The 21,343-nt window shown below is 41.5% G+C and overlaps 1 protein-coding gene across 4 annotated transcripts in view; it reads left to right on the forward strand.

Moving 5' to 3' along the window:
• The window catches only part of LACC1 (laccase domain containing 1), a 141,615-nt gene that overhangs the window by 110,277 nt on the left and 9,995 nt on the right, over positions 1-21,343 (forward strand). Inside the window, exon 9 of one of the 4 annotated variants that reach the window (XR_009213243.1) lies at positions 188-250. The exons of the other annotated variants lie outside the window; for them this stretch is intronic. The gene's annotated coding sequence lies outside the window, so the exon portion shown is untranslated. Of the gene's footprint in view, positions 1-187; positions 251-21,343 lie in introns of those variants that run through there. 4 annotated transcript variants of the gene reach the window in all.

Raw genomic sequence — 21,343 nt, forward strand, 5'->3', positions numbered from 1 at the left:
GTATTTTCTTTATGTAAAAATTTTTGTTTTGTAAAATATTTTCTCCATTTTTACTGATTTACAAATCTACTTTTAAAAACTTTAAAAAATGTACTTCTCTGGTGGTTGAGGAAAGCTCTAGTTGAAGCTTGCCTCTTCTCTTGGCCTCTTCTCCTGCCTTGCCTCTTTACCGAACCACTTTGCACAGTGCAGCCCAGCTAGACGGCTCAGAAGCCACAGTTCCCATGCGCCCCACTCACCTTTCTCTGAGGAACAAGAAGGACCAAAAAGCCTCAGCAAATGAGCAAGTGGGCGCCAGCACCAGTGTCGCAGTCCACCTATGGAAGTATCCAGAGCAGCTACTAAGCTATGTCTTTTTATGCTCAGTAAAAACTTAAGTCTATATGAGCTAATTCTCTATCTCCATCTTTGATTTTTCTCTTCATGTTGGATCCCACATTTGCAACTCTCTGTTGCAGTCCTCCCCTTGGTTTTCCCCCCTAGTCCATTGAATCAAATGCCATTGTTGGAGTCCTTCCTTCTTTTTCTCCTTCCAACCTGACCCTAACCTAGACCTTTTCTAAATTACTCATTTCTGTTAAAGGCATCACGTTCGCCCTGGAATGGAGGCTCACGGCTTTGCCAACATCTTTGATTCTGACCCCTCATTGCACGTGCTTCTAGTCAGTTACCAAGAGCTGTTAAGTATATGCCATAATGTCCTTCACATAGAGAGGTGAAGCCAGCTGGACTTCCTGGGTCGAGTGGGGACTTGGAGAACTTTTCTGTCTAGCTAAAGGATTGTAAATGCACCAATCAGCACTCTGTGTCTAGCTAAAGGATTGTAAATGCACCAATCAGCACTCTGTAAAAACACACCAGTCAGTGCTCTGTGTCTAGCTAAAGGATTGTAAATGCACCAATCAGCACTCTGTAAAAATGCACTAGTCAGCGTTCTGGGTCTAGCTAAAGGATTGTAAACATACCAATCAGCACTCTGTAAAAACGTACCAATCAGAACTCTGTGTCTAGGTAAAGGATAGTAAATGCACCAATCAGCACTCTGTAAAATGGACCAATCAGAACTCTCTGTCTAGGTAAAGGATAGTAAATGCACCAATCAGCACTCTGTAAAATGGACCAATCAGCACTCTAAAATGGAACAATCAGCAGGATGTGGACAGAGCCAAATAAGGGAAGAAAAAGTTGGCCACCCGAGCCAGCAGCAGCAATCTGCTCAGGTCCCCTTCCATGCTGTGGAAGCTTTGTTCTTTCGCTCTTCACAATAAATCTTGCTGCTGCTCACTCTTTGGGTCTGCACTACCTTTATGAGCTGTAACACTCATGGCGAGGGTCTGCACTACCTTTATGAGCTGTAACACTCATGGCGAGGGTCTGCAGCTTCATTCCTGAAGTTAGCAAGACCACGAACCCACTGGAAGGAAGAAACTCCAGACACATCTGAACGTCTGAAGGAACAAACTCCGGACACACCACCTTTAAGAACTGTAACACTCATCACGAGGGTCTGTGGCTTCATTCTTGAAGTCAGAGAGACCAAGAACCTACCGGAAGGAATAAATTCTGGACACAACATCCAAACCATCCTCTCTATTCCCACTGTCATTACCTAGTTTGGCCTCTTAGTGCTTCCTGCCCAGGCTGTTGAAACAACACTCTGCCCACATGCTTAGACAATTTCCCACATCCATTTTGATTGGCCCAGACCTTGCCATTCTATTTATTAAATATTTTAAATATCCCTCCTTCCTGTTTCACTAACAACAGATGAAAGTTTGGTATTAACAGAGATGGTAAGGGAAAACGTTAAACCCCACTTGAGCAGGACTCCACCCAATTCTTCCCAACTTGGGTTGGCCTTTCAGGATTGGTGCTCTTATCTGGAGTTGGTGCTCTGTGATCACAGAAAACTCACATTGATGTCATTTTCCCTTAAAGTATATCTCATGCTGAACCACACTATTTCCCATTATTCTGCTGTTTAAAATGCTGCTGCAGTCCTTGTTTCTTAGACATTCAGGACCCTGCCTAGGCTTCAAATATTTGAATGAAAAATTAACAAAGGCAGTGAAGTAACTGGTTCCTACAGATTTATTCTATGATTTAATTATATATTTGGCAGGAAGTTACTTACCCAGAGATACTTCTTTTCTTCCAGAAAGGACAATTTCTTTCTGATAATATGTCTTGCTCGAGTTGTTGCCATTCTTCCTCAGTACCCCTCCACCATGCCTGAACTCTTGACATCCAAGTAAATCCAGAGATCTCTCTGGAATCACTGAAAGAGTTACTGTTTTCGTTGACAGTCTCACTATTGTCTGCTGAAATTTTACCAGTCAGTTCAAGTGACAGTTGGAGGACACAGTGGAGAAAATGTTTCCATAATCGGAGGTCTTACTGATGTGTAGTCATCAAGCTTCAGAGGGCTGGAAACTCAAATAGGTTGAGAGTTGGTGAGGTCAAATATGAACTCTCAGCACACCATCAACACCACAGGTCTTGCCAATTTCTTATACAAAATACTACTGTTTTTCTCTAAAGTGGTTTATATGCTCAGCAGTAAAGCTGAGGTATGCTCACAGTTTGTTTCTGTGCTGTATTTTGGGACAGGGGCTTGTATTGTGCAATCCAGAGGCCTGGGCTGGGTGGGCACAGTCTTTTCACAGGCTAATGCTTTAGGTGATTGGCAGGTCCAACCAGTTCCCATGGCCCCTCAGCTGACTTTTGGGCTCCAGAGTCCAAGCTGCTTTGTTCATTATTTCCCACTGTCTTGTCCCCCTTCCTTGCTCCTCTCTGGAGTGAGACTGAGAGGCTAGTGCTGCTGTCCCCCAGCCCGTTGGTACCCTATCACTTCTCAGAGCATTTTCTGTTTAACCAAAATCAAATAAAACAATTGCAACACCAAAACTCAAAGAAACAGAGGATGAAAGGATGCATATTTGTAGCCAGAAAAGCAGTCCCTGGGTCTTAAGGGTGTTGTACAAATTGAGCTCCTACCCTATTTTCATCTTATGTTTGAACTTTTGTGTTCCCATTGGAATTAACCTTGTTCTGCTCTCTCCTGAGGTTGGAGCTTAAGTTCCCAGCTGTGGCTGGTAGCTGTTCCAAGATGTTTCTTTTATGTAACCTATATTTTTCAGTTCTGAATAGAGTGGTTCTGAAGTAAGTGCTTCACACCTGCGTGGGTGTCTGCTATTGTTTGAATGTGTCAACTAAAATATATATGTTGGAAATGTAATCTCCAATGCAGCAGTGTTGGGAAGCAGGGCCTTTTGGGAGGTGTTTAGGTCATGAAGGTTCTGCCCTGATGACTGGATGAATGCTGCTATAAAAAGGGCTTGTGGGAGTGGATTTGCTCTTTCTTTTCCTTCCTCCTTCCACTGTGTGAGGACCCAGCAAGCAGACTCTCACCAGATGCTGGCACCTTGATCATGAGTTTCCCAGACTCCAGAACTGTGAGGCAATACATTTCTGGTCTTTATAAATTACCCCGTCTCAGGTGTTCTGTTGTAGAAGCACAAGCAGACTAAGAGAGAATCTCTTTTCTTTTTTGACCTAAGGGTTATCCTGTATTTTCCATCTTGGCTAGTTGTTTCCATCTAGTGTGTGCCAAAACTAGAAACTTCAGAGTTATTCTCAATGATTCCCCCTTTCTTTAAGTCACCACATCCCATACGTGTTCAGCCTTGAAGATTTTGTTTTTCATTTATTTTTTATTTTTCTTATTTGAGACAGAGTCTTGCTCTGTCTCCCAGGCTGGAGTGTAGTGGCATGATCTCAACTCACTGCAACCTCTGCCTCTCAGCTTCAAGTGATTCTCCTGCCTCAGCCTCCTGAGGTAGTAGCTGGTAGTAGCTGGGATTACAGGGGTGCACCACTACGCCCGGCTAATTCTTGTATTTTTAATAGAGACAGGATTTCGCCATGTTGGCCAGGATGGTCTCAAATTCCTGGCCTCAAGTGATCCGCCCACCTCAGCCTCCCAAAGTGCTAGGATTACAGGTGTGAGCCACTGTGCCCAGCCCAGCCGGGTGATATCACCTCCTAACAATGTCGTTGCCACAAGTCTTACTGCCCCACTGTGCCCTTTTTGACTTACTATTCTGGCTGTGTTCATTTATCATGACTTTATGCCTTAGTGCCTGATGTTTTCTATGCCCTTGATGCACTTCCACTTGGAACATCCCAACTCAAAATTGCTTCAAATCCTTATTGGAACATAGTAAAACATGGTAAAATACAAAAACAAAATGAATCAAACAACGCAAACAATCCAACAACTAAAGTCTACTCATTCTCGGAATCAGGTTCATTCTCAGAGCCCTTCCTGATCCCTGGTGGTAGGGCAGGTGGCTTCTTCCTGGCGCCCCCACAGGACTGTGATCACACCCTGGCCACTTCCCACATAGGCTGAAAAGTTCGTTGACTGTGGGAGGACAGGGACCATATCCTATTCATCCTTCTGTCCCCCTTTCTAAACAGTCCATTATCCAGAGGGCCTGCTGTGTCCAGCTGATCTGCAGTTGACTACACATCCCCTGCACTGCTCTCCGGAGGCTGACCCTGATGACTCAGTGCCCGGAAGAGAAGGGCTTTTCCTGTACGAGCCACAGATTCTCTTTAAATTGCTTTCAGGTCATGCACATTTGTTGTCATCTTCTTTCTTTACTGTAAATTACCAGGATTCCTGGCTACTTTACTTTTATTTTCTCCAGGGTCTAGACTGCGTCTGATAGGATCATAGGTTCTTGCTCTCTGTGTGCTGTAGTAATTATAAATTTTCTTGGTTAGCAGATTAAACATGTAGATTCACATTCAACTCTGGGGTTTTCCCCGAAGATTATAATTAATACCCTAGCAAACAGGGATATATGCATCCCTGTTCACATCTGGGGTAGAGAAAGGGCACCCCTTGCCTCAACAGGGAACACGAACCATCAGCTTTGCTCTGATTGGCCTCATCCACCCCACACCAATCTGGATGGCCAGGTTCAAGCATGGAAATGTAGCCATCCAAGCTGTTGATTCATCTGCATGACTTAAAGGACTTGAAATCTTTAACCAAATTTGACATAATTTAATTTGGCTGTGTGTAAGCATGATGATGAAATAACACTTTGACCCCAAACGTTTAAGGAGAAAGACATATAATCAGGAAGAATTGTGGTCCAAGAAGAGTAACACCATATTTCCATAGTAGTTGCAAACACAGCCAGGAGCAGCCTGTCAGGCAGCAGGACTTAGAGGCCTGTGGGATCATATTTAACCTGGTGAAGCTCAGCTGGAACCTAGCGCAGTGTTTGTCAAATTGATCACAGGAGTCAACAGAAGTGCTTGTAAAAAGCGCAGATTCCCAGACTCTCCCTTAGAGATTTTAATTCAGTTAGAGCTAGTTGGGACTGTATATAAAATATAAGAATCTGTATTTTTAATAAATTCTCCAGCTGAGTTTTTATGATCGGGCAAGCCTGGAGAATAGTGTTGCCAAAAAATACATCAAATCACTCTGTGATAGGAAGAATAAGAAAGCATCAAGGGCTAGGTAGGCATTTAGTACAGACACTGGTCAATGGGATACAAAATCCTCAGGAGGCTCCAGCTTACTGAGTGGTAACTCTCCCCACTTCCCATATACACACTAATTTCAGTCCAATTTGGTTCTATCATTTAAACTGTCTCCTTAGAGTTAAATCCATGCTTTGGGATAATTGCTTAGGCTTTTGGATGTCTCCCCTTTTCTTGGAACTCTGTGTAAGGTGATGTCTGGGTAATGGGAGTGCAGCTCATGTACCCTCAATGCATGGGGAGAAGGGGACCTTTGGCCTGGTGCTGGACTTTGAGTGGGCCCTGGCTGTCACCTGCTTTGGAGAGTTAGGCTCATTTTGTTGTTGGTGTCTTATAGCTGATGGTCCCTTAATCTTTCTTTCTTGACTTGTACTGGTCGAGGGCCTCTCTCTGCCCACCCTCCTGTTCTTGGCTTTCCCTGACATGTAAATCTCCATGAGTCTCCCCACATCTGCCATGTGGGGTGCCCTTGGCCAAGGTTCTATCCTCCATAGCTTCTACAAGATTATCTGTCCTGCCTCCTTATCTATTCTAAATCTTTGGATTGCAAAAATACCTTGTGGCAAGTTGACTGTATCTGTTACATATTGCTTCACCATAATCTACCCTAAAATTTAAACACTTCAACAACAAGAAATAATTTATTTTGCTCATGAAAATACAATTTTTTTAGTGCTCAGCAAAGACAACTCATCTACTCAACATGGGGGTCCGCTTGGGCAGATTGACTTAAGGCTGGCAGATTCACTTTCATGATGGCTCACTCATATGCCTGGCAAATTGTTACTGTTATCTGGGAAGTCAGTGAAAGTGTGGGCTAGGGACATTACTTCTATTCATGTGGGTCTCTTCAGATGCTGCTTGAGCTTCCTTCCAACATGGTGGTTGGATCTCAAGTATGAGCATCCCAAGGGATAGATAATGAAAACCCAGTATCTTGAAACCTGGGTGCGAAAACTAGCATAGTGTTTCTTTCACTGACTCCAGTTCCTCGAGCAGTCATAAAGGCCAGACTTATAAGAAGGGGACATAGATCTGTCTCTCAATAGAAGGACAGTCAAATAATTTAGGGGTCACCCTTTTAAAATGCCAGTGATCTTAATCTTGAATCTTGCCTATCTAAATTAGGTTTCACTGATACATTATATTGAAATAATATCAATTTTGTGAGACTATCAGAGCTAGTTCAACTTTTTAGAATATTAGATATTTCCCTTTGATTCAAGTAATATGGCTCCAATTTATCAATAAAAATATTCTCAAGATGTATAAATTCCAATTGGGACCTGTGTTGATGAGCCCTCATAGACCAAGATGGCCCTTACCACAGTACCTACCTGGAATTTGGCTCATGGAGATAATACCCTTCACTGCAGCTAAAGAAGTGAAAGCTGAGCTTGTTGGGAGACTTGTCAACCAAGTAATGCCTGCTTTTCTTGTGTAAGAAATAGCCCTAACTTGGAACACTTCTATTCTTGCCAGAAAACTGTCCAAAACAGTTCAGATGTGAACTCTTTACAGTAACTCTTTGCTTGAATTTTCTGGGCCTGTGGCTGATTAAGCACAAAGTAGACACATAAGTATCTTCCTGAGAAAACAGTGAGGCTATTCAGTGCCTCCTCAGGAAACACAACTCTTTTTGTAAGGTTTGGTCTCCTCGTGGGACAAGACTTAAGAGATTATACAAACTGTGTCTCCCCTGCCAGGGAAATATGCCAAAGTCAGGAGTACCAAACAGACATAAGAATGGGGTTAGAGGTGGAAGAGAATGGGGGTGTCTTTCTTTGTAACAACCAGAAAAGTGTAACACATCTCCCTGGTATGAGTATATTTGTCTACGATGCAATCCTTTGCAATGGATTTAGGAAATCCTTTTGGGGGACCATTATCTGGGATAAACAAAAAGAAAAGCACCTTTCTGTTTTACTTTTCTTGCCGTTTCATACTGCTAGAATTACTTTTGGGGGCTTCCTCATGAATTGACAGAAAGCAGTGATGGTCACTGTGTTTGGTTAACAACTGATATCCAGTCCCTGGAAATTCTGTAGTCCTAACGAGGGGGTGAAAAGGCAGATGAAGAGCGGTGTGGATATTGTCACTGGCCTTTGTCTACCCCAAGATACCAAGATTTAGTGACCTGGGAGAGTAAAATCCTGAGGCTCCTGTTTTCTCAAGTGGAACCTTTCATTTGTCAAAGATGTATACATTTATTCTGACTTGGAGTAGGAAAAGTTTTCTAGTGTAAACACAGGGTCGCACTATCCATATGTGCAAAACACCATCCTCCAAACGTAACCAAGACCAGATGATGCAGATTTTAATATCTTACCTTTCCTTTTCTCATGGTTTGACACTCCCCTGGGATATTCTATTCTCTGAGCACAAAGTACACCAACACCAGTAGGAAAAAAAACCTGTTTGCTTCCTGTGTGTTGGTGGCAGAATGTCAGAGCCTCTAAAAAATTCGAATGGAACTTGGTTATATTTCTCTTTCAAGAGACACCCATAGCCAATTTATCAAGGGAAGTGGGGAGGAATCCAGGTTGGGACTATTGTTAATTGGTTTTGAATTTATGATTCTGAAAAACTTATAATTATGAGTAACTGTTTCTTGTAGTCATCCCAAATTTATTCCAAAACAAGAAGCAAATATTCTTAATGTATTTGAAATGCATTGTCCCTATATCTTCAGACTTGAATATACTTTGACTCCACCTCCAAGTAATTCTCATATGAATTAATGTATTAAGTGTTCCCTTTTTAACCTTTTACATTTCTTGTGCTAATGTGTTTCTATTTTAATCCAATTATTATTCTTTTAAATATCAGATCTCAAAATGCAGCACATTAAAAAAATGAACTGCAAAGCTACTCTTTACAAGGTATGAAGGTAATCTTCCCACATTGTTGTCTTGGTGATTGGATTTTCTTCTTCACTGTTTTGCCATATGGACCCCAAAGGCCCAAAAGTTGTATCTTCAGTTTAGTTGGCCTTTCTTCACAGAAGAAGATAATGTTTCTCTTGCTATATACTTGTATATTTTCTTTGTTTTGTTTCTTGTTTCAAGTATCTGTCCTATGCTTCAAGGCTTTAGATTTATTTTTCAATTTTCTCTAGAAGACCATTCACAACTTGGTTTTCCAGATCTTCTTTTTATTTTATCTAGAATGTTGGATGAGAATTCTGCCTTCTTCATGGCTAGTTTTTCCCATGGCCTCTTCTTTTATTTATACTGACTATATTGTGTTTACTTGTATTCACTTCTCAATTGGGTTATCCAGGCCTTTTCCTTGATTCATAAATCCTGGGTTTTGTGTGTTCTCTCTCTCTCTCTCTTTCTCATAGAAAGCAGGTGCATAGTGGATAAGTGGACTGTAGACACAGGTTTGGGGATGTCAGTTTTATATTTATTTAGAAGTTGACTGACAGGATCAGAATATGGAGGATAAGCAGATTGAACCAGAGGAGCCATATTTCAGAAAAATGTGAATTATTTTTGGAAAATTTGCTTGTAATATCTATAGAGAGAGGGGATGCCAAGGTAAAGGATCTGATGATAAAGATGCCAGATGAGTACCTACAAAGGATAAAAGAACAGGACTGCATTTCCATGCTTATGAAAACCTAAATGTTAGGGAAAGACTAGTCATCAAAGAAATAAAGAACCTGAATGAGGGTGGAGGTCAAGGTTGCAGTGAGGTCATAGGGTTCTGATTATAAAACCCAGAGGAAGGAGCAAATTAGGTAGCCATGACTCCAGAATTAAGACTCAATGACTTAAGAAAGGAATCAATATTAGACTCAACCTAAGGCAAGTGTATCTGGAATCCCATGTAAAGAGTTTCCCCAGAAGACCAGCAAGAGGTAGATTGAAATTTGAAAAAGCTAGACTTTGGGTGTGTACTCTGCAGACTGAGAAACTGGCTGGATAGCTATAATTTAGCCCTCTGGGTAGAGTTTGTCACCTGAAATAGCAAGGCCTTAAGGCAAAACAAAGTCATAAAGCAAAGGAGTTGATGTTTGAAGATGAGATATTAGGCCCTGACTCTTCTCCTAACTGCTGGGCAGTCTCTGCAGATAATGGAATTTCAGGAGCCCACAGTTTCAAGGGGTGCTTGGCAGATATTTTCCATCATTGTTCTTTAATTTCTTTTTTACTTTGTTGCACACTATACTATGAGTCACCTATGATAGATGTTCCTACTTTTCTTCTTTATTCTGTCTCTAAATTATTAGAAGCTGGGGATACGGTAAAGATTAAATGAGACCCAGTAGGAGGAAGCACTATATGAGCAGAGGAGCATATAAACTGAAGGCAATTTCTCTGAATTGTGATTGGATTTTGAGGGTGTACTGATGCTGTTATTCTCTGATTTCATTAAGATCAAGTGAACTCTAAGTGTGACATCATAATATTTTAGATAAATATTTTTAATATTTAATATTTAAAATATTAATCTAAATATCATAATATTGAGATAAATATTTTTCAGCAAACATTTTTTGAGCATGCAGTGGGCATTTGGGCCTGGTCTAAGCAATGGAGCTACAAGGTGAAGAATTGAGGCTGCTATGGGGTCTGTAAGGGAGGCCAGGGGCACTCAGTTTTGTGCAACCTCAAGTTAGTGTGATTTGCAGGACTCTCTTTAAGAAAAAAATTTTGAAATTACAAATATAAATTTAAGTATAAAAGGGAAATTTTATTTAAAGTGAGAAAAGAAATGCCAACAAATTTCAAATTAAAAAAAAAAAAATCTAACAAATACCACAAGCATCACAAAATCCAAGGGAAAAAAACCCTACGTGGTATTTTTCTTAACAAACTGTCTAACAAACCTCTGTTAGATTTTTCCTCATATATATTGGCTGTACTCTTTGATAATGTCTTCATGTAACAGTGATTTTTAAATGTAATTTTCTATAGAGAGACCAGAAACATAATTCGGTCTCTCCTCTTGCATGGTTCATTGAATTTTGTTTTTTTACTTATTGATTTTTTGACTAGATCTGATTGAAAGCCAAATCATTCTCTTACAATTTTGTATACTTAAAGATTGGAAAGAAGTTCAATAGATTTAAAACCTTGTTTCACCTAAGTACCTTCACAAAGTGCTGGGCACATCAGGCCATTCTCACTGTGATGTAGCCTCTGGCCTTGCCTGCCCCTAAGCGTCACAGCACAGGGTGAATCAGCCCCATGGGCAGTAGGAGGTATTTCTAGAAGCCAATGCTACACCAGACAGCTAGTATCACTTCACTAGACATTGAAGTGATTATAAACCACATAAATATAGCTTATTAAAGCCAAGTAAGTGATTCTCTAACTCAACTCTCCCTAAGCTGAATCCCCAAAGTGCTCTTAGCCATTCCAAGCTACCCAACTTGAGGAGACTTGTACAAAGGGAATTAGGGTCTGATCAGAGTAGAAAGAAACCCTAGACTTAACCTGTCACAATTAAAATAGATTAGAGCTGCAAATTTTACAAAGTTCTTGGACCTCAGGAACATATGAGGCTCAGGGTCTTTGAGAATAAAAGGCCCTGATGCTGAAGTTTAGTTAACCTGTACATCAGTCCGCCTCTGAGGAGGCCAGTAGGTAACCTGAGTGGGGGAACGAAGACTCCACAGTGGTATTAAACTTTGAGCTAAGTCTTGAAAGATAAGGAGATATTTTTTAGGAGGTCAGTGGAAATGGCCAGGCCTAGTAGGAGGTGCCAGCAAAGGAGAAAAAGAAGAAATGGTAAGAGAGAAAGAGAAGGGGAACCAGGTGAGAATGACCTCTTTGGAGAGTGTTAGAGAAAATTTCAACAAGAAATGGTTAAATGCTATTAAAAATGGAAGTGGGTCCAAGTAGTTGAGAACATGAAAGAGTCTATTGTCAATTAGGAAGCCATGTGGGGATCTTTGTCAATGCAATCTCAAAGATGTAGTGGAAGTCAAAGCCCAGTTTTAATGAGCTGAAAAGTGAATAGATTACAAGCAAGTTGACTTTGATAGTTCAAGAAGTGCACCTGGGAAGGGAAGAAGATGCATAGTGCTATGGTTATAAGAAAGCTTGGAGATGAAGGACTCTTCATTGGTATTAATTTTTAATTAAAGAGGAGTTTAACCAAACATGTCAAGAATGCCCCGTAAGTGGAGTGACTTCCTAGTCTGAGCAGAGGGAATGTGGTCTCCATTTGCTTATAATTTCACTTACTCTTGCTTCTCAAAACTCTAAAATTTTCAGGAATAGCTTATCAACACCAACCAACAGAGCAGTAGACAAGTCCTCTGGAGAGTGTATGTGCTCATCTTGACATTCCAAGGGATAGCCCACACCTTGCCCCTGCCCTGTGGTCCCATATATCAGAAGTACAGCTGTTCACATTCTATTCTTCTCTTTTCTCCCAGCTTCCAATCTCATTCCACCCCACCCGCCTGCATCAACCCTTCAACCCCCTCTCTCTCTTTCCCTGTCTCCATCATTTTTTTATGTGTGATATGGAATATTCTCCATGCAATTAACTATTCTTCACAGATACAGGTTTTAAATGGCTGCATTGTATTCTGTGACATGAATTAATCATTACTTATCTTAAATCTCCTCTCATTGGACATTTGGTCTGTTTCAAGATGATTGTTCAGTCATCTAAATTTTTGTGTACAATGGTGATTTCCTGAGGATATATTTCAAAAAATGTCAAGAAATGGAATCACTTGCACAAAAAAGTCATGTTTTTATGGCTTTTGACATATATTATGTTTTCCTGGTAACTCAAATGTTTGATGATAACGAAGCTCTGAGAGAATGTAAGCCTTTGCCTTTGGTTGAACACATTTACATAACATGGTAAAATGGAAAGCCAGAAGAAATCATCTGACACACTTAGGGAAAAACCAGATTTGATTGTTTTTGCCCACATTTTAAATTTACTAAGTTATACAGTGCTGGCCTCCACATTTTCCACTTGTGAAAATGTATTAAGATAAATTGCTTCAGACATGCAGTTGAATTTCTCTGGTTCCCAGACTGTGGTTATTCCCTTGACTAGTCAGCCTGGGGAGAAAAGCACTTCCTGGCAGTCAGCAGGTGTGTTGCGCTGGAATCTATAAACATGAGAACCAACAAGAGGAAGGCTGTATCTACCAGATTAAACAAAAGGCATGGTGGATGCATAAGGGATAGCAGTAAACATAACCTCAAGGAGAGGGGCTAAGGACCTACCTCCTGCCTAGTACCCCACAGAGTTCTCAGCCTGGTCCCTTCCGGATTGTAGTCTCTGATCCCCAGATTCTAGGATCTTGCTGAATGGCCTAAGGACAAAAGACATTTTCCAGAGGCTTCCCCTAAGAAGGGTTTGCCAAATTTCTGGGAATACGTACAAAGCTTGAGCCACAGAAAGCCTGAGTGATCCGTGAATGTAAACACATCAGTAGTGAAGTCCAGCTTTACATTTTTGAAAAAAGCCCCTTTTAAAAATGTCTTGCTTTTCAAAATAGTACCTTTCCCAAATTACATTTATAGAGTAGCATCAAACAAGAAAGCTCTTTGATAAAACCCTGCCTATTTCTGGAAGGGTGGAGATGGGAAGATGTGGATGGGAGTAATGTTTGTTCACAGGCTCTCAGCTGCTGAGCTTTGATCATTCTGCAGAAAAGAGGTAAGACCGTTATGCCATCAATCCATACCCTCAAACTGAACCTTGTTAATAAGTCTTGTCTCATCCACTCCATTAATGATCACCAAATGACTAGAACTCTGGCCAAAAGGCTTAGACATCAGGATGAATGTCAAATAACAGCTGACACTGCCAACTAAAAATAGCACTTTGAATTTAAATGGGTGACTCAGACTTGATTTCCTACACTTGCCTGGGATAATACGGTACAGAGCAGGGTTGTTTTATGTTTTTCTTTTTTCCTTTCATGTGAAAGGAGGATTTTATTGCAATCGTCTGGGCAGTGAGCTCAGAGTCAGCTCTGTGGAAGTTGAGTGCACCCAAACTTCTACCTCCAAGGCCCTGGGGGCACCTGGCACTGTCGGCTTCCTAAGCACATCTGTGCACTTGACCTTGCAGTCCAGGTCAGCAAAGAATAAGAGATGGTTTAGGAAGTTATGTCAAAATTTAACACTATTTCCAGAAACTTCTCCCTTTGTATTCTTCCCATCATTCTCCTTCACACAATGGGACCAATTAAAAGGCTAACCAGTTAACGACAAATGACACAAGCTACATAACCCAGGACACCTCTTGACGGAGATGGCAAACTGGAAAACCAAATGTATCTTTCCAGAATATGCCTATATATATAATGAATATTGAAATGTTGACCAAATTGACCAAATAAATATTTAAATAAAGTCTACAACGGAACATTACATCTGTTGCTCGTTTGAGTTAAATACATTTTCACTGAATTAGTTAATTAATATTTGCTAATCAGATTGGTCAGTGAGGTTTTCCTAGTTTCAAACAGTGACAGAATATGTCAGGCCAACAAAAGATGTTTCAACTATGCATTCTCAAGGTTTTTGCCCCATCAAATTCATACCCCTGGCATCTAGATAAGTCTCTATTTACATACAAGCGTCTCCTCCCCTTGTACATTTTCCCACCCTACAGCCCATTGCCAGATCCCATTATACTCAGGGAATATCCTGTCTGCCTAGGCTCCCTTCCTGGCTATTAGAAGTCAAAGCTCTTCACGTGACAGCAAGAATGAAGCCTGAAAACAATTCTGCAAGTCTGGTTTCTACAGGGATCACGGGCCAATAATACCTGTCCAGAACTCATTTACCAGTTCCAAGTGGGACAGCACAGCAAGAGGACATCAAATTGTGAAACCTACTAGTTAGGAGCTAGGCAGAACTGAGGTTATGATGAGGTTCAGAGTTTAGACAATGAAGCTTTGAGGAAAATTCCCATAGCTGAGAGTTCATAGCAGCTTTACTGTGCTTCTTAAACCTCAGACTTAGGTGTGGGAGGAGCACCTGGAGTTGATACAAAGTAGATACAGCAGCCAGTGGCACTCAAATTCAGAGTCAGAGCTCCCAACACAATTCGATTAAGAAATCACAACCTAGTCAATTATCAGCCTGTAGGCTAAAATCAAGTGTGAGAAAATCGCAGCCCATAGACCCTAGCCCAAATAAACTGGACTCTTCCCACAACTATGCTGGCCTTTTGCAGTAAGCCTAAGTGCTTTAAGGATGTATCTGTTCTGGATCTCACTGTTAGGCTATGGTCAGACAGGCTGGTGAGCTGGGAAAAGGCTTTGTGAGGCCCAGAAACTCTTTGGTGGCTGGGAGCTCCTTGGGAAGGGGGAAATCCCCTCTGGCCTTATCTGTCCAAGCCCTGCTTTCTTCTCTCCGCTATCTCCCACCCCTTTCTTCTCTCCACGAGTGCCTCAGAACCATCAAACCCTCCAGTGCCTTAGCCCTGATGTTAGGACTCTGTGGAGCCTTGGGCGTGGCTGCTGAGTGCCCAGTCTCTGGAAGTGAGTCGTCCATTTGTTGGGATGGACAGGGACCCTGCACAGGGACCCCGTGGCTAATACTGTCTTGTTCCAGTGCTGGTTTTGAATCTTGGCCAACAGAACACAGAGCTCATGTCACATGCAGTGAGCATAGCCCCTCCTTGGAGCCTGCCTACCTTTTCCCAAAGGAAGAAGAGTGGACAGTTTTGCAAACAGGAAAGGAGAATTTATGCGCTTCAGGAAGGGCAGTGCCCCAAGAGGGAGAAATAACACTTGTTAAGAGGGAGAAGCTGTATCTAACTGTATCTTTCTTGGTTTGCCTAAATGTAGGCCATTCAGTGGCTTCTCAGGAGAGAGATAGGAGCGAGGGAGGGAAAGAACGGGAGAGATATGCAAGGAAGGAGATTAACCTGGCATCTTGTTATTGCAAAAGAAGTGCCACAGGAAATAACAATGTCTGGAGAAAGAGTAAATAAAGTGCCCCTGTGGCACAAGAAGGAATGGGATGAAGGATGGACTTCCTATTGAAAACTGGACTTCGGCAGTGGAAGCTGGTTGTGAGTTACTCGGACTTGTAAGCCATGAAATCTTTCATTAGGTTGGAGGGTGGATGGATTACTTTCAATAAATTATTTCCAGGGATTTTGCTCATTCCTCAAATTCCTTCCTGAATGGATCTGGGATAAACTGCTGAATCGAAGTGCCAGGCAGGAGCTGCAGCACGGCAACCCAAATGATGAACAAGGGTAAGGGAAGGCCCAGCAAATGGCAGGATCTGAAGTTTCTGGCACCAAAAGAAAAGCTTACAACCCAGGTCATACCTTGGAATTGCCCTTTATTATAAACTTTTGAATGATTCGAGCATAAAGCAAAGTTAGTTTCTGATTTGTTAGACTCATTATGAAAATATTATTGGTAATACAGAACTCAGGTAAGCAAATACAACAATATCATAAAGGTCTAAAAGTGACCTGGTGAGCTCTACTTAATGCTATTGGATATATGATCCCCATGTGAAGTTTCCTTTTTTGAAGATTGATTTAAGAGCCCTTCAACACTGATTAGATAAGGAGGAAAATGGCAACTACAAGATTTGAAACCCAAGTGGCCAAGGAAATAGAGTTGCCATTAATGGAAATAGAAAGGACCCCAGGAATGACTGGCTTGAGAGAAAGCTGATGTCACATGCTAAGTGTGAGATGTTAGAGAGATACTGAGTTAGAAACAGTACCTTGGAGGCAGGAGTGACTTGGAAAAAGTTCTAGGAATTAGTCATAGTAGAAGCCAAGGAAGCAGATATGATCAAAAAGTGAGAGATGGTGAGGGAGCAGAGAAGGATGCGAAAAAGACACCTGGAAAACCCAACGGTGTGGGGATTGGCCAAGGACAGGAATCCCTAGAGATGGAAACGAGGAAATAAACTAAGGAGAGAACCAGCATAGAGCGTTTGTATGGAGGCCAAGGGAGAGTGTGATCAACAGTGGCCTACAAGGCCTTACTTAGATGGCCTGGGTTCTATAGCTCTCTGACCACTTCCTATGAGCTTTCCCTCAACTTTTTCCTCTCTAGTGCCCTGGCCTCGTTGCTGCTCCCTGAACACACAGACATGTTCTAAGTTAGGGCCTTAGCACTGGCTATAGCCTTTACCTGGAGCACCCTCTCTCCGAGGTCCACATGGCTCTCTCTCTCTCTCCTCCTGCAAGTCTCTGTTGTCACCTTCTCAGTGAAATGTACCCAACCGCCCTTGCAACACCAAGACTTCCTCCTACCTGCACCTCTGTGACTCCCTACCCTGCCCTATTTTTCCTTTTTTCTCTAGCTTTTGTTTATTAACACTAGATCATTTACTTACTAATTTGTCTATGTAGTTAATTCATAACCACTACTAATAATTTACATATTATGTATGTTATATAGTGTCTGCATCCCTACACCAATAAAATATAACCTTTACGAAGGCAGAGATCTTTGTTTTATTAACCTATCCTAAGTGCCTAGAACAGTGCTTGATACAGAGAAACACTCGATGACTATTTGTTGAAGGAAGAATTAACAGTGTTGAATGCTGCTGAGAAGGAAAGGAGAATGGTACCGAGGCAAGGTCATTGGATGGATGTTTTAGGAAGTGCTTGGCAATGCTAAGGAGAGCAGTTGCAGGAGAGTAGTTGGAGAGTGGAGTGGATAAGTGGGGCAGGGTACGGGAAGTGAAAGCAGCAAAGATCACAGTGCCTAAATCACAGAGCAAATTAATGTTTGGGCATAATATTTAAAATTCTGGAACTGTAAGTAACTGCATCAGGTCTTTCTGAGTCTGGTATTGGAAGACAAAAGGCACATCACTGGTAGGCAATCACAACAGGCTGGCCTGCGAGGAGTTGCAATTTAGAAGTCAGGATGTGACTTGCAGTGTATCCAGATTCATGTAATAATGCGCTGTTCTGTAAGGGAGGTACACAGAGTGTTCAAGTACAACCTATTTTAAGACAGGCAGTTTTTGCAAAATCGAAAGCTACAAATCACATGAGTCAAGGGTGATGGATTTAGATGAAGATAAGAGAGGAAGGGGAAGTGGGAAACTGAGAGAGCAGCTAGGGCTAAACAAAAAGCACAGGAAGAAAACAGCAGGGAGAAGACACCTCCCTGCTGAGGAAAGGCGACAGTCTGGGCCTGTCCCAGAGAAAACAGCCCCATCCCAGAGCCACAAGGGAGGAAAGGGCAAGCCGAGGAGGAGGCCATTCTTGGAAGTTAAGACGGCCAGAGGAAAACAGCAAGCGCAATTATAGAAAGGTCTGCAGAAAGGGGATCTGCTGGAGGAGGGAGAAATTGGAACTTGAGACAGTGAATAAGCCAGAAATCAAAGCCTCAAGGAGGAGAGAGAAAGAGAAAACCTTGAGGGCAGTCAAAGGAGGAATAAATCCACTTCAAGAACATGCTCCAAGAATAGGAGAGAACATTCAAGGGCACACAGAGAGCTAAAGGAGAAACTCGAGAAACAAAAACTAAGAAGAGGGAAATGAAAATCTGAATGCACCTTTTGTATGAGACACTGGGAAGTGTTCGAGTGTGGAATGTGTTTGATGATGGGTCATTAGTTCATTCTGCTGTAGCATGCACTTGCAGACATAACATAAACACCTGGTGAGGGTGAGATGCAGAGAGCTGGGGCCCAGGAGGAGAAAGGGATGTTTAATTCAGACCCACATGATGTTCACCTAAGGCTTCAGTAGTATTTAACTCTAGAGAACCTGGAATGGGCTCACTAGGAGCCCATTAACTGGTGAAATGTGGAACCTCTTAGGAAAAATTTACAACACTTTTCTTATGTGGGATGCAAGGCTTCATCGACAAGCTAGACCCACCTACTGTTTGTCTTGGAGAACACAGTATCTCCTTTGGTGAGAGGTGACTTTCCTGTGTCTTAGGACTTGGCAGGGGGCTTTTCTTAACTAACAATAACCACACAAGAACAACAACAGTGAACATTGATTAGGGAGTTTCATGACCATGAACTGTGCTAAGCTCTTTATATATGATCGCTCCTTGCTATTCACAAATTCTGCATTCATCTACCTGCTAAAATTTATTTATGACCCCAAAATCAATACTTGCAATGCTTTCATGGTCATTCATGGACAAGCATAGAGCAGAGGATAATTTAAGTCCCCCAGTGAGCATGCACCTTCCTCATGACGCTTTGCCTTTTAGTTTCAGCTCTCATACCATAAACTGGGGTCCTTGTGGTGGTCTATTCAGTGCCACATTTTTTTTGCATTTTTGTAGATATTTCACTGTTTCAAGTAACCTCCAAGCTAGTGCTGAAGTGCTGTCTGGCGTTCCGATGTGCAAGGAGGCTGTGGTCTGCCTTACAGAGAATACATGGTTAGATAAATCTCCACCCGGCATAAGTTATAGTTCTGTTGGCTGGAAGTTTAATGTTAAAGAATCAGTCAAATATATTGAATAAAGTGCCTTTAAACAGAAACACACATAAAACAAGGGAATGTATTGATTGGTTGACAAAAGTATTGTGACCAGTAACTCACAGGAACCTAAGTGTATTTCCGTGAGGAGTGTTGGTTCAGTATTTGCTAATTCAGTACTTGGAGTGACTTTATGGAATAGAACTGCCACAAACAATCAGAATCAACTGTACGTTATTTCATTTAATAGTTACAGGTTGATAAAGTAATTCTATAAAGGGCCAATTTTACAGAAATATAGGCCTAGAAGAATGTTAGGCCTTAAATGCTATGTTCGAGGTCATAATACTGGCAAGGGACTCGAGCCCAGCTCTGACTCCAGACCAGCACATGGTGTTTATGCTGCCCTAGTGTGAGGGTGTAGAGGGGAAGGATGGATTCCACATAGTGGAGGGAGGATTTTATTCATGAACAAACATGAGCTGACTCCAGGAGACTCCTAGGAATTGTTTAATGAGAATGTAAAGTAAAACTGGAATTTTTGAAATCACAAGTAGAGAAGGAACCAGAAAAATAGTGTTTGTTATTGTTATGACCTTAGTTTATATTCCTGAATGCTGTGGCCTACAGAAACTTGGGGCTACGTGAGGTTGTTATCATGCTTTGAAAAGAATAAAACAGTAGGCAAATATGTGGTACGATAGAAAAACACTGAGCTGGGAGCAGAAAATTCTAGTTCTAGTCCCAATTCTGCCAGTAACTTGCCGTCGGCCTTTGAGAAAGTCCCCTTCACAGCCCACACCTTAACCGCCTGACCTGTGAATGAAAATGCTGGTAAATGATTTTCTCTGCTCGAAGTTTTTCTGATGTGGAAACTGTACAGCTCTGCCTGGATCCCACCTGGGTGACTGGAAGTCGTACGTTGCCTGGAGTAGGCTTGGTGTGTATGCCTTTTGTCTTAGCATCAATACTAACGGCATCTTCTTTCAGAATCAAAGGTGTGCCCATTTGGACAATATATCATATGATTATCCTGTGCTTCACCAATAGTTGTTCCTTGGGTCTTCTTGGCTGAGTCAGACTCAAGAAAAACCTTACCCTTGCCTCAGTAGTGGGGACCAGCTGGGGTGACCTCTTCCAGACACAGGGGGTTCTTGCTGTCTGGTTGCTGAGCTGCTTGGCTCTAACCTGCTGCCATGTTCCTGGCCCATCTCACCTGGTTCTTGCCTCACACCTTACACCTTGAACATGAAATGTCCTGCTGCTTAAACTGAGAAACAATTCTGCTTTGCCTTTTGGCTTCCCAAGAAGAAAATTATTTCAGCTGGACTGTGAAAAGAAGACAGTAATTAATGTAAAGAAAAAGTAGTTTGATATAGTACTGCTGATTCAAAGACATAATATGCTGTCATTCCTAGTCCTATTAGATTTGATGCTATTTTTCATCAAATTACCTACAATCATAATATAATTATATCAATACTGACTGAATATAATGAAAATTAATTTTAAAATATGGAGCTAGATCAAGAAGTGAGATGTTGAAATAAAATCTTATGCCACTCAATTTCGAGTCTCTCTAAAAATACTCTTTCCTTCTCTTGCTATCATGTAAAATGTTACATGAATCACTATGTGAAATAAAATTGTTTTCACTATAAAACAAAGCAATGATCTATAGAAATAAAACATAAAAAGAAAATAGTTATACCTTATTCTTTTTAGTAGGTTAAAATGGAATATATAATTTTATTATACCTTAATTTGCTTAGCAAGACGTTTGCTCCCAGATACTGAAAGAAAAACTTTAGCTCAGGCCAGATTTAATAATCCTAAACTTTCTGAATGTCATCTGAAAAATTAAACAATCAGTCAAATTCTCTAATCTGTGTTTCTGGTTCAAAATCCGTTTCCCCGTCTTTCTACGTAACCTTCAGCTATTCAACCCAGAAAACGTAGTATGTTAATGATTGAACAAACATCACAAGACTGGCATCCTACTCAAAATACTGTTTCTGCACTCTCCTCATGGGTTTGAAACAAATAATTTCGCAGTAGTAGTTGCTTGCTTTCCAGAAAGAGCTATGGTTCAAGAAGAAGGGTTGGGGGGAAACTTGTACTAGTTACAAACCTGATTGGCTAACATCTATTTTAGAATCCTTTGGGACAATATTGAGGTGAGTTATATTGGCTAAAAGATCATATTTCTGGGAACTTGCCAACCAGAAACTCAAATGAAAGCTTGTGCCCTGGAAGCTCTGAAACAAAGATATCAAAGTAATACAGTATCCTTTCATAGTGCCTGCTCCGTGGTGAGGTAATGACCCTAGGTGACACTGGGAAGACCCAAGGTCTGGCAGGGCCTTGGCTGGTCTACACCCTAAAGAGGAAGAAACCA

This window comes from Hylobates moloch, unplaced genomic scaffold, assembly GCF_009828535.3.
Source record: "Hylobates moloch isolate HMO894 unplaced genomic scaffold, HMol_V3 SCAFFOLD_4, whole genome shotgun sequence".
NCBI lineage: Eukaryota > Metazoa > Chordata > Mammalia > Primates > Hylobatidae > Hylobates > Hylobates moloch.